Source organism: Pelophylax lessonae, assembly GCF_965119305.1.
Source record: "Pelophylax lessonae genome assembly, chromosome: 4".
Classification (NCBI taxonomy): Eukaryota; Metazoa; Chordata; class Amphibia; order Anura; family Ranidae; genus Pelophylax; species Pelophylax lessonae.
Window position 1 is genome coordinate 402,206,448 of NC_138771.1, and position 14,051 is coordinate 402,220,498.

Consider the following 14,051-nt stretch of genomic DNA (forward strand, 5'->3'; position numbering starts at 1 on the left):
CTCCTCTTACTCCTCTTCAGACTACTGTTGTTGACTTATCTCAGATGGAGTAACACCCACTGGGAATTCATACAACATTGCGACTTCCTCATCTTCCTGCTCCTGCTTCTCGATGGCTTGATCAATGACACAACGCAATGCAGGCTCCAGAAAGAAGGCGTAAGGTACGATGTCAATGATGGCGCCCTGGCCGTGACTGACCAGTTTGGTGATCTCATCGAATGGCCGCAGAAGTCTGCATGCATCCCGCATGAGCAGCCACTGGCGAGGTGAAAAAAACCCAAGCTCCCCAGAACCTGTCCTGCAGCAGAGTTCGTACAGGTAGTCGTTAACTGCACATTTCTGCTGGAGCAGCCTATCAAGCATATGCAACGTTGAGTTTCATCGCTATGGGCAGTCACAAATAAGATGCCTGACGGGTGTCCCTGCTTCTGGACCGGAGCGCTCGCAGCGTTCGTTCCAGATCCACTCACCTGTGCCCGCTCCGGCTCCCTCCTCCGCTCCCCGCTCACATGGTTCCCGGAGCACGCGCCCCTGCACGCGCAGGTCGTTTGAAATTTAAGGGGCCTGTGCACCAGTAATTGGTGCCTGGTCCAAACCTCCCTTCCTGTTTCCTGTGACCTGTTTCCTGTTTCCTGTGACCTGTTTCCTGTGACCTGTTTCCTGTGACCTGTTTCCTGTTTCCTATATAAGTGACCTGCCCCTTCCAGCCATTGCCGGATCTTTGTTGCCTTGTTGCCTTAGTGAAAGCGTTATTTGTGTAATCCTTTGCCTGTTGCCGAACCCTTTGCTAACGACTATCGCCTCTGAACCTGTGCTGCCTGCCCTGACCTTTGCTACGTCTGACTACGCCTCTGCCTGTCCCTTTTGTACTACGCCTATATCAGCAGTCGGTGAGGTTGAGCCGCTACCAGAGGACACGACCTGGTAGTTACCGCCGCAGCAAGCCCATCCCGCCCTGCGGCGGGCTCTGGTGAAAACCAGTAACTACTTAGAACCGATCCTCCGGTGCGGTCCACGCCAATCCCTCACTGACACAGCGGATCCACTCCCTGCACCGCTCCTGCTACCAGTCCGGACCCTGACAACGGGCAGGTTGTGTTGCCGCTGAATGTCAGCAAGGCGAGCCATGGCTGTGTAAGATCTTCTGAAATGGCCCGAGATTTTCCTGGCCTGCCGCAAGACGTCCTGGACCCCAGGGTATTTGGCAATGAATCACTGCACGACCAAGTTCAGGATGTGTGCCATGCATGGCAAGTGTGTTATTTTGCCCTGTTTCAGCGCGCTCAGCAGATTGGCACCGTTGTCGCACACCACTTTACCACCTGTCAAATTCAGCGGTGTCAGCCACTGATCTGCCTGTGAATGCAAAGCTGAAAGGAGTGCAGGACCAGTGTGGCTCTTGGCTTCCAGGCACAACAGACGCAGCACAGCATGGCAACGTCTCACCTTGCATGTGGAATAGGTTCTGGGGATCTTGGGCGGCGCAGCGGAAGAGACAGTAGAAAAGGAGGAGTCAGCCAAGGAGGAGAAGAGGAGGCAGGCCTGCATGCAATCTGTGGCGGTACTACCAAATCTACACGGGTGCCATGGGTTACATGCTTGACGGCCGTCAGAAGGTTCACCCAGTGGGCAGTAAAAGTGATATACCTTCCCTGCCCGTGTTTGCTAGACCACGTGTCTGTGGTCAGATGTATCTTGGCACCGACACTGTGTGCCAGAGATACATTCACTTGCCGCTGAACATGGCCATACAGCTCTGGAATGCCCTTCTGCGAGAAATATTTCCTGCCTGGGACCTTCCATTGTGGTGTTCCAATGGCCACAAAGTTACGAAAGGCCTCTGAGTCCACCAGTTGATATGGCAGTAGTTGGCGGGCTATCAGTTCCGACAAGCCAGCAGTCAAACGTTGGGCAAGAGGGTTATCCGGCGTCATCATTTTTTTCCGCTCCAACATTTGGGCCACAGGGCTCGGTGATGGGAGTTCAGGTGCCTTCTTAAGGCGCTCATCCCTAGGTGAGTGTTGGGCTTACCGGGACTTATGCGTTCACTGCAAAGGCTGCAGATGGCAACACTGTTGTCAGCAACAGACACATTAAAAAAAGGCCCACACTGCGGTGCCATGTGACGGCGTCCTGGGAGTGCCAGATGTGACTGTACATGGTTGATGGCTCGCTCCTGATACATTTGCAGTCTGCTTTGTGCTTCTTGTGCAATGCAAGTTCCGCCTGCCTCTCCTCCATATCTGCTGGTCCGTCTCTCCCTCTGAACTCCCCTCCTCTTCCTCTCTTGTGGGCACCCACGAGACGTCCATAGACACGTCATCATTCAATATGTGGTATTGAGGGGCCAGTGGTCTATCACACCAGTTATAATACATTAAAAGTGCTTTTGTCACTGTTTGTTGTATTGCTGCAGCAACGCTCAACACACCAGTCACAATGCTGCACAGTGCACAATACAAATCCACTATAATATGCTTTCTATATTACAAAGTATATTATATGTGGATTACACCCCTATATAGTGCACTGCACACCTATACCAAATACCAGCCCTTAAAAGCAAAATTCGCCGCGAACCGACCGCCAGGCGAACTGCAAGGCCATCTCTAGTCACTATATATATATATATATATATATATATATGTATATAGCCTTCTTCCACCATTAAAAAAGAAAACATTGTAGAAGAATAGTATTTATATATGTGTGTCATTTTTAATACTATTTTCATTCAATATTTGACGTGTGTCCCTTTGACTGGTATTCTAATCACCTCTTTACTTTTGTATTATTACATATGCTGCAGGGACCGCACTGACTTAGTGAGTTTGCAAATTTCTACGGTCTAAACCATTTCATCTCTTTATAGCAATAAAAACTGACAGGGGTTTTTATTCTTCTCCACTGTATCAATTCCACTGTATATTGCATGAGATAAAATACCACATGGTTTCATGAGATATTTACTTCATATTTTGGAAAAATACCACAACTAGATGGATTGGTGTCTTTTTTTCAACCTGACTAACTATATAACTCCGTTTTCTTTTTTTTTTTAATTAATTTCAAATTGTTTATTTTTTTAATACTGTAATAGTATTAGGCAATAACCATATTAAACAGATGGCAACACAGTCTGAAGGTGTCAGTGTTAATCTGCAGGCTATTGGTTTTTAAAATATAAATGACGCCTCCAGTTTGCCTGTGATCACTATGTTATAACTGACATAGTAATCACGTGTTTGGAAACCACTATGATTAGTTCATGATCATCAGTGTATGCTGCTGGCTCTCATTCTGAATAGCACAAACACATCTTCTTATGGATGAAGATGTAGCAACATACTAATGTGCAGTACACTGCCAGAAAATGCTAAAGTAAACCTTTTTTTGTTTCATTTGACTGCTCATTCAAAGGAATGGGCTGCCTTAATGCAACACACATTAACATGAAGTGTAACACGAGGTAACATGAATGTGCTAAAGCTCCAAAATAGTGTAAATGGGAGCCACCTTGCCACTGTATATTTACAGTATACGGTCGGCAAGCAGTTAAACAGTGCATTGAGGTTGGCTTGTAAGTTGGAGACATCCTGTAAGGACCTTATTCCATGCATAGCTTGGTGCCATCTGCAAAGACTGAACTGGTACTCAGGGCCGGACTGGCCTACCGGGATACCGGGAAATTTCCCGGTGGGCCGCCGGCCCTGGGGCCACTTTAAAATTGTGGCCGCTTTAAGACGCAGCCGCTATTGTGGCCGCTTTAAGACGCGGCCGCTATTGTGGCCGCTTTAAGACGCGGCCGCTATTGTGGCCGCTTTAAGACGCGGCCGCTATTGTGGCGGCTTTAAGACGCGGCCGCTATTGTGGCCGCTTTAAGACGCGGCCGCTATTGGGACCGCCCCGTGGCCGCGCTGTGATGGCTGCTGCATCCCTGGTGAAGTCCGTACTATGTCAGCCGCTATGAGCGGCATGACGTTAGAGCGGCTGCGCGGCGCCGGCCGGCGGTGGATCATGTGACTGAGTCTGTCAGCAAGACGGACGGTCACGGTGACGGCGCCGAGGGACCCACTACACGGACGCCAGCCCAGCAGCCCAGCACCCGGGGAATCGAGTCCGACTGTCTGACCAAGTTAGTACTAAAAAATCAGCAGACTGCAGTGCAATTATTGATCCCATCCTCCGACCTCCACCAGACCACCACAGATCTTCTCCCTAATAGGATGGGGGGGAAGTAGTGGCGGTGGGGAGGATGGCACCCCCCATCACCACTGCCACCAATCTCCCCCCACCACCACCACTGCCACCGATTCCCACCCCCCTCACCACCACTGCCAACGATTCCCACCCCCCTCACCACCACTGCCAACGATTCCCACCCCCCTCACCACCACTGCCACGATTCCCACCCCCCTCACCACCACCACCACTGCCACCGATTCCCACCCCCCTCACCACCACTGCCACCGATTCCCACCCCCCTCACCACCACTGCCACCTATTCCCACCCCCTCACCACCACTGCCACCTATTCCCACCCCCCTCACCACCACCACCACTGCCACCGATTCCCACCCCCCTCATCACCACTGCCACCTATTCCCACCCCCCCTCACCACCACTGCCACCGATTCCCACCCCCCTCACCACCGCCACCACTGCCACCGATTCCCACCCCCCTCACCACCACTGCCACCGATTCCCACCCCCCTCACCACCACTGCCACCTATTCCCACCCCCCTCATCACCACTGCCACCTATTCTCACCCCCCTCACCACCACCACCACTGCCACCTATTCCCACCCCCCTCACCACCACTGCCACCTATTCCCACCCCCCTCACCACCACTGCCACCGATTCCCACCCCCCTCACCACCACCACCACTGCCACCGATTCCCACTCCCCTCACCACCACTGCCACCTATTCCCACCCCCCTCACCACCACTGCCACCTATTCCCACCCCCCTCACCACCACTGCCACCAATTCCCACCCCCCTCACCACCACCACCACTGCCACCGATTCCCACCCCCCTCACCACCACCACCACTGCCGATTCCCACCCCCCTCACCACTGCCACCGATTCCCACCCCCCTCACCACCACTGCCACCGATTCCCACCTCCCTCACCACCACTGCCACCGATTCCCACCCCCCTCACCACCACTGCCACCGATCCCACCCCCCCTCATCACCACCACCGCTGCCACTGATCCCACCCCCCTCATCACTACCCCTGCTGCCACCGATCCCAACCCCCTCACCACCACCCCTGATGCCACTGATCCCACCCCCCTCACCACCACCGCTCCCACCGATCCCACCACCCCTGCTGCCACTTATTCCACCCCCCTCACCATCACCACCGCTTCCACTGATTCCACCCCCTTCACCACCAGCCCTGCTGCCACTCATCCCACCCCCCTCATCATGTCTGCAACCTCTGACATCTCCTGTACCATGTCCGCACAGCCCCTGACATCTCCTGTACCATGTCCGCACAGCCCCTGACATCTCCTGTACCATGTCCGCACAGCCCCTGACATCTCCTGTACCATGTCCGCACAGCCCCTGACATCTCCTGTACCATGTCCGCACAGCCTCTGACATCTCCTGTACCATGTCTGCACAGCCTCTGACATCTCCTGTACCATGTCTGCAACCTCTGACATCTCCTGTACCATGTCCGCACAGCCTGTGACATCTCCTGTACCATGTCTGCACAGCCTCTGACATCTCCTGTACCATGTCCGCACAGCCTATGACATCTCCTGCACCATGTCTCCACAGCCCCTGACATCTCCTGCACCATGTCTCCACAGCCCCTGACATCTCCTATACCATGTCTCCACAGCCCCTGACATCTCCTATACCATGTCTCCACAGCCCCTGGCATCTCCTGTACCATGTCTCCACAGCCCCTGACATCTCCTGTACCATGTCTCCACAGCCCCTGACATCTCCTGTACCATGTCTCCACAGCCCCTGACATCTCCTGTACCATGTCTCCACAGCCCCTGACATCTCCTGTACCATGTCTCCACAGCCCCTGACATCTCCTGTACCATGTCTCCACAGCCCCTGACATCTCCTGTACCATGTCTCCACAGCCTCTGACATCTCCTGTACCATGTCCACACAGCCCCTGACATCTCCTGTACCATGTCTCCACAGCCCCTGACATGTCCTGTACCATGTCCACACAGCCCCTGACATGTCCTGTACCATGTCCACACAGCCCCTGACATGTCCTGTACCATGTCCACACAGCCCCTGACATGTCCTGTACCATGTCCGCACAGCCTATGACATCTCCTTTACCATGTCCGCACTTTTACCACTTTTAACTAGAATTTGCTCTTTTATATATAAAGCCCTATATGCTTTCATATCTATCTTATCTATGTATAATACACTCTTCAAATTTGCTTTAAAATGCATGGTTTTCCCTTTTATGAACAAGAAAATAATGGCGCTATGCTGTTGGGCCGGTATAATAATGCTATGGGGCTGGTATGACATTTTTTCCAGGGCTGAATTTTATTCCCAGTCCGGCCCTGCTGGTACTGGACCCTATAAATATATAAATATATTTATAAATAATATTATAAAAACATATATAGCATTATAATATAATATATAACTTATAAATATATAAAAGGTAAGGGATCCAACACTGAACCTTGAGTTATACCACTAATAACTTTAACTGGGGTACGCTACTGATAACTTTAGACCATTCATAGTATGGATCATTAACCACTACTCTCTGAATACAGTCTTTTAGCATGTTTTCTATCCATTTACAAACTGCTTTTATCAAGCTTCTAGACTTTACATTACACAATAGCTGTGTGTGGGGAACTGTGTCAAACGCTTTTGCAAAATACAAGTATACTATGTCCACAGCATCCTTTGTTTAAGGTTTTTCTTTCCTTCTCAGGAAAAGAAATCAGATTTGTTTAACAACTTCTGTCTTTCGTGATTCCATGCTGGCTATTGCTTAAGGCCCCGTTCACACTGGGGCGATCCGACTTCCAGGGGCGACCTCCGAGGTCGCGGTGCGAGCAGCGCGCCACGACCTCGGAGCGGCCGCCACGGACTTCATAACATTGAAGTCTATGATGGTCGCTCCGGGTCGCCCCAAAGAAGCTCCGGACCCTTTTTCTAAGTCGGAGCGACTTGTGTTACTCCTATTAGAACGGGTCCGCAGCTTCCCTATGGAAGGCGACCTGTGAGGCGACAGGTCGCCTCACAGGTCGCCCCAGTGTGAATGGGGACTTAATGTTTTTTAGTTTTTTTGCTAACAAAAATATATATTTCCTTTTTAAAACGAAGTTTATTGAAAACAATTGCAACAGTGCATTACATCACACAAAAAGAGAACGACAACAGGCAATGGCACATTTGGTACAGAATTAAATGCATCCATAGACAAAAGGAAGTGTTTACAGGCTCTATAATAGCACATGAGGATACCCTGTATCATAATGAAAGAAACGAACGTTGTGGTAGGCCAAACGCAAGAGAGACAAAGAAAAAAAAAACATTTGCAAAGGCAAGATCAGCAACATAGGAGACATGTACAACAGCTCAATAAAGAAGTGGTCTAATCTGAACAGGTAGAAGCATTATCCAACCATCTCCCCCACACCTTCTCATACTTGGTCGGACAGCCCCTATGGCGGTAGATCAGTTTCTTATATAACAGGGTGGAATTTACACTTGCTCTCCATGTATGAATAGAGGGGGGTTGGGGCCGCATCCACGTCCTCGCAATCAGCTTACGGGCACAGAAGAGTGTTTCATGTAGGAATGTAGAAAGGAATTAATCCATGGCAGAGTCAGGGAACAAACCCAGGAGACAAACCCCAGAGTCCAATTGTAGTGTGGAGCCCATATGATCATGTAATGCCCCATACACACGTGCAGATTATCTGCAGACTTTTGTCTGCAGACTTACCTTTTCTATGTAGTGCAAGGGCCTGCCGGATTGCATACAAATTGAAAGTGTTTAGGTTTGACCTCATATTATATGGTTTTGGTAAGTCTGCAGACAAAAGTCTGCAGATAATCTGCACGTGTGTATGGGGCATAAGAATTTGAAAACCTGGAGCCAGAAGGGTTGAATTAGTGGGCAGGACCAAATCAAGTGAAAAAAGGCGCCTTTGTTTGCATGGCATCTAGGGCAATGCAGACTGAAAATGGGGTGGTACTGTGCGATGCGTGCTGGTGTCAAGTAGGCCCTATGAATTATGTAGAATTGGGTCAGTCTATCGGGTAGCCTTGGGGAGAAGAGGTGTGGGCAGTCAAGGATAGAGTCCCAGTCCGTCTCGTCCAGTGGGCCTAGATCCCCCCTCCCAGCGAGTTTTAGCCCTGTCAGTCACAGCGTTGGTGGCTTTAAGGCGGAGCTCCAGATAGAGGGCAGATATCAACTTGGATGGAACAAAAGTATATATTTAAATATCTATTTCATCAGGATAATATATTACGACTTTTTTCACGGTGGTAAAACTTGAATGTTTGTCAGCTTATTCTCTGTGTGAATAGAATTAAATATATTTTATATGTGATTATAGCATGTAAAACATGGTGATCTGTAGAGTTGTGGTCTATCAAGGTACTGTAAAAGTAAATATGTTATTGATCAAACACTTCCCCCTGAATTTCAGTGCAAAAAATAACCAATTGGAAGAAAAATGTAAAATTCACTGAGCTTACACCCCAGCTTCTGGCACTCTAGGGAAATGTTACTGGGCTTTTTTTCAGGGTTCTTGGAAAGCTAAAAATCCCAAGAGTGCACTTTTGCACAGTGTTGGAGCATATTTTCATTAGATTGTGATTTCCTCAGCCTTACCTGGATCCAAAGGTGAGGTACAGTGATGACACTTCCTTTTAAGCAAACTTGCCTCTAGTCAGGGTTGTTAGAAGTTTCTTTGCATTTTTCTTTTGCTTCATTGTTTTCACTTAGCTTTTTTTTTTGGTGGTGGGGGTACAAGGTCCGCTTTACTTCTTTAAGACATTACCTGTCCAGGGCAAAGATCTACTTAAAGGGTAACTCCAATTTTGTGGGGAAAAACAAATAGCAAAGAAAAACCAATATAGCGTACACAATTGCGACACAAATCAAATTGTAATTGAATGTTAATAACAATTACCTTTCCTTTTAAATCTGCAGCCGTTGTAATTTTCTGAATTTGCAATGCAATATGGCTACCTGGAGATGCTCTGTACACAGAATGTATACTGACCACACCCCAGAAACATAATTTCCTGCTTATGTGATTGGCTCACCAATTTTCACAGAAGTCTGCTTAACCACTTCCCGACCACCCGCCGCCTATTCACTGCGGCAAGGTGCTCTCGTGTGCAAACCGACGTAGGTCTATTTGGGTCGCGCGCGGGAAGCTAGGGGGCGAACGTGCGGTGCTGGCGGCGCACTTCCCCCCCACTCGGCAGCGGGGAAGCCGATGCATGGGTCAGGCGATTCCGATTGCCGTCTGGCACCCGCAATCGCTTCCAGCTGAGAGAGAAGGACGGTCAGCTGTTGTAAACTTCTCCCTGAAATGATCACAGAGCTCATGTGATCCTTCTATACAGGATCACATGTCTCTGTGGTCATTTAACAAGCTACGCCCCCCCCCCCACAGTTAGAAACACTCCCCTAGGCTCACATTTAACCCCTTGATCACCCATAGGGTTAACCCCTTCCCTGCCAGTGTCATTATTACCGTAACAGTGCATATTTTTAGCACTGGTTACTGTAGTAATGTCACTGGTACCCCCAAAGTGTCAGAAATGTCAGTAAGGGGTCTGAGTTACCAACCGCAATGTCGCAGTCCCGCAAAAAAATCGCAGATCGCCGCAATTACTAGTAAAAAAAAAAAAAACAATGAAAATGACATAAATCTTTTCCGTAGTTAGTAGATGCGATAACTTTTGCGCAAACCAATCAAAATACGCTTATTGCAATTTATTTTATCAAAAATATGTAACAGAAAACAAATTGGCCTAGAATGTTAAAAAATTTAGATTTTTAAATTTTTTTTTTTGAGAATGTCATATAGCAGAATGTGAAAAATATTGTTTTTTCCAAAATTGTTGCTATTTTTTTGTTTATAGCGCAAAAAATAAAAATCGCACAGGTGATCAAGTTCCACCAAAAGAAAGCTATATTTGTGGGAAAAAAAAGGATATCAATTTTATTTGGGTACAGCGTCCCACCACCGCGCAATTCTCCAATAAAATAATGCAGTGCAGAATCGCTAAATAGGGCCTAGTCATTAAGAGGTTAAATCCTTCCGGTCTTAAAGTGGTTAAGATACAAGTCAGATTTCTGGCATCTCCTGCAATAAAAATGTCATCTTTGGTGAGATACTCCCAATAGGAGCACATCCAAAGGGATGTAGGCACAGCAGATTTCCTCATTAGAGCTCTGCAGCTGCCAAAGCTGAAAGATAATTATGAAACCACTCCCATTTGACCCACTCAGCACAGAGGCACAGAGGAACAAACAATGATTTCTCCAGAATAACATAAGGTAGGAATCTGCAACCAAGTTTGTTAAAATCCTTGTAATGTACACAGTGGCGTAGCGTGGGTTGTCAGCGCCCAGGGCAAGGTAAGTAATTTGCGCTCCCTACACAAATCTACTAGACCACTACACTGACACCTACACTGACCTAGCTGACCACTACGCAGACTTACCTGATTACTATACTGACACCTACACAGACCTACCTGACCACTACACAACCCTACCTGATTACTATACTGACACCTACACAAACCTACCTGATTACTATACTGACACCTACACAGACCTTCCTGACCACTACAGAGACCTACCTGACCACTACAGAGACCTACCTGACCAATATACAAACCTACCTGACCAATCTTATTCCTACACTGGCCTACCTTATTCCTGCACTAACCAAATGATCACTACACTGACCTACCTAATTACTATACTGACAATTACACAAAATGAAAGGAATGGGCTGCCTACATGCAAACACAGGTAGCAATGTTATAAAGTTAGCCTCATACCCCCCCCCCCCCCTTCACATTACTGTCCTCAGCAGTCCACCTTCATATCCCCCCCTTTACATTCATATCCTTATGCCCCTTTATATCATGCCCCTCCTCCTTCACATTTCTGTCCTCAGCCCCCCTCTGCATTCCTGTCCTTAGCCCCCTTTATATCACCTCTCTTCCGCCTTTATATGACCTCTCTTCCCCCTTTACATTCCTGTCCTCACCCCCAGTACCCCTTTACATTCCTGTCCTCACCCCCCCTACCCCTTTACATACCTGTCCTCAGCCCCCACCCCTTTACATTCCTGTCCTCACCCCCCTACCCCTTTACATTCCTGTCCCCCCCCTACCCCTTTACATTCCTGTCCTCACCCCCAGTACCCCTTTACATTCCTGTCCCCCACTACCCCTTTACATTCCTGTCCTCACCCCCCACCCCCACCCCTTTACATTCCTGTCCTCACCCCCCTACCCCGTTACATTCCTGCCCTCACCCCCCTACCCCTTTACATTCCTGTCCTCATTCCCACTACCCCTTTACATTCCTGTCCTCTCATCCCCACTACCCCTTTACATTCCTGTCCACCATTACCCCTTTACATTCCTGTCCCACACTACCCCTTTACATTCCTGACCCCCCCACTACCCCTTTACATTCCTGTCCCCCACTACCCCTTTACATTCCTGTCCCCCACTACCCCTTTCCATTCCTGTCCCCCACTACCCCTTTACATTCCTGTCCTCAGCTCCCCCCATCTTCAGGTTCCAGTCCTCAGCTCCCCCTTCACAGCACCCTGAGCTTCCTCCACAATCCACATTACTCACAGATCAGACAGCAGCTGGACAGCTCTGCATGGATGGCGGCAAGCATGAAGTTGACATTAGAACTAGAAGCAGGACATCTCTGGAAGGAGGGCGGGATCTGCATAACTTTTCCAGGTAGCCAGCTTGTGATTGGTTGCTAGCAACCAATCACCTGCGGGTTAACTTGAAGTCCTGCCCTCCATCTGGAGCTGTACACTGGCTCTGATATCAGCCACCTGCCGTCCATGCAGGGCTTGTTCAGGATGGCTGAGCGGGCTCTTAAATGGCAGCGTGACACTGCGCACCCCCAGATTTTGCGCCCGGTGCAGTTGGCCCCCCCAGCACCCCCCACGCTACGCCACTGAATGTACATAGATCACCCAGAGGGGAATGCTTTTTCTCAACAAAAGTGGAGTTACGCTTTATTAGATATTAATGATTAGACTGACATTTAGCTTAAAAATAAGTCTTGTCTATAGCTTTAGTGACCTAACACAGTGGTCCTCAACTCCCGTCCTCAGGGCCCACTAACAGGCCAGATTTTAAGTATTACCTTGGGTAGATGCAGACTAGAGTACTGCAATCACTGAGCAGCAAATGATATCACGTGGGATGTATTTCAGTTATCTTGAAAACCTGTCCTGTTAGTGGGCCCTGTAGGCCAGGGTTGAGGACCACTGACCTAACACACCTGTTATGAAGAATGTTCTATATTTTGCAGGCAGTTTCATCCTGTAGAAATGTTCTGTGCAGGATGCCAAGTCCTCACTCTGCTGTTGAAATTATGGCATGCATTGGTTAAGTCCATCTGGCTCAACCAAAAAAAAAACAAAAAAATAAACAGTAATGAAATCCCAACCATACAATTTCATATACACAATCTTATACCCACAGTTGATCCAGAGAAATGTGAAAAAAACCTCAGCAAAGCATGATCCAATTTGCTACAGCAGGGGAATAAAATTCCTTCCTGATCCCCCGAGAGGCAATCGGTTATTCCCTGGATCAACTTTACCTCTAAATATTAGTACCCACTTATATTAAGTACACCCAGGAAAGAATCCAGGCTTTTTTTAAAGCAATCTAGTGAGCTAGCCAGAACCACCTCTGGATTCCACATTTTCACAGCTCATATGGTGAAGAAACCTTTCCATATCTGGAGACTAAATCTGTTTTCCTCTAGACGTAAAGAGTGTCCTCTGTGTTGACCTCAAAGTGAACAACTCAACACCAAGTTCACTATACGGACCCCTTATGTATTTATACATGTTGATTATATCCCCCCTTAATCTCCTCTTCTCAAGAGAGAATAAATTCAGTTGAAGTTCCTCTAATCTTTTCTCATAGCTGAGCTCCTCCATGCCTCTTATCAGTTTGGTTTCCCGTCCCTGCACTTCCCCGATATCCTTTTTAAGAACTGGTACCCAAAACTGAACTGCATATTCCAGATGAGGGCTTACTAATGATTTGTACAGGGGCAAAATTATATCTCTCTCTCTGGAGTCCATGCCTCTGTTAATACAAGAAAAGACTTTGCTTGCTTTGGAAACCGCAGCTTGGCTTTGCATGCTATTATTAAGCTTATGATCTACCAGAACACCCAGATCCTTCTCCACTATGGATTCCACCAGTTCTACTGCACCTAGTATATATGATGCATGCATATTCTTAGCCCCCAAGTGTATAACTTTACATTTATCAACATTAAACCTCATTTGCCACATAGTTGCCCAATGAAACAGTGCATTGAGGTCAGCTTGTAAGTTGGAGACAAAGAAGTTATTCCACTGCAAAGCTTGGTGTCATCTGCAAAGACTGAAATTGTACTTTTAATCCCAGACCATATATCATTTATAAAGATATTAAAAAGTAAGGGTCCCAACATTGAACCTTGGGGTACACCACTGATAACCTTGGACCATTCAGAGTAAGAATCATTAACCACTACTCTCTGAATTCTATCTTTTAGCCAATTCTCTATCAATTAACAAACTGATCTTTCCAAGCCTGTAGACTTTACCTTACACATTAGCCGTGTGTGGGGAACTGTGTCATACACTTTTGCCATATCCAAGTATGCTACATCCACAGCCACCCCTCTGTCCAAAGTTTTACTTACCTCCTCATAAAAAAAATCAGGTTTGTTTGAAAACTTCTGTATTTCATGAATCCATGCTGTCTGTTGCTTAACATAT

At 47.9% G+C, this 14,051-nt stretch overlaps 1 protein-coding gene across 1 annotated transcript in view; it reads left to right on the plus strand.

Moving 5' to 3' along the window:
- Positions 1 to 14,051, plus strand: part of STING1 (stimulator of interferon response cGAMP interactor 1) — a gene marked incomplete at its 5' end in the record, with an annotated part of 206,211 nt that overhangs the window by 86,143 nt on the left and 106,017 nt on the right. The gene's annotated exons all lie outside the window — the stretch shown is intronic.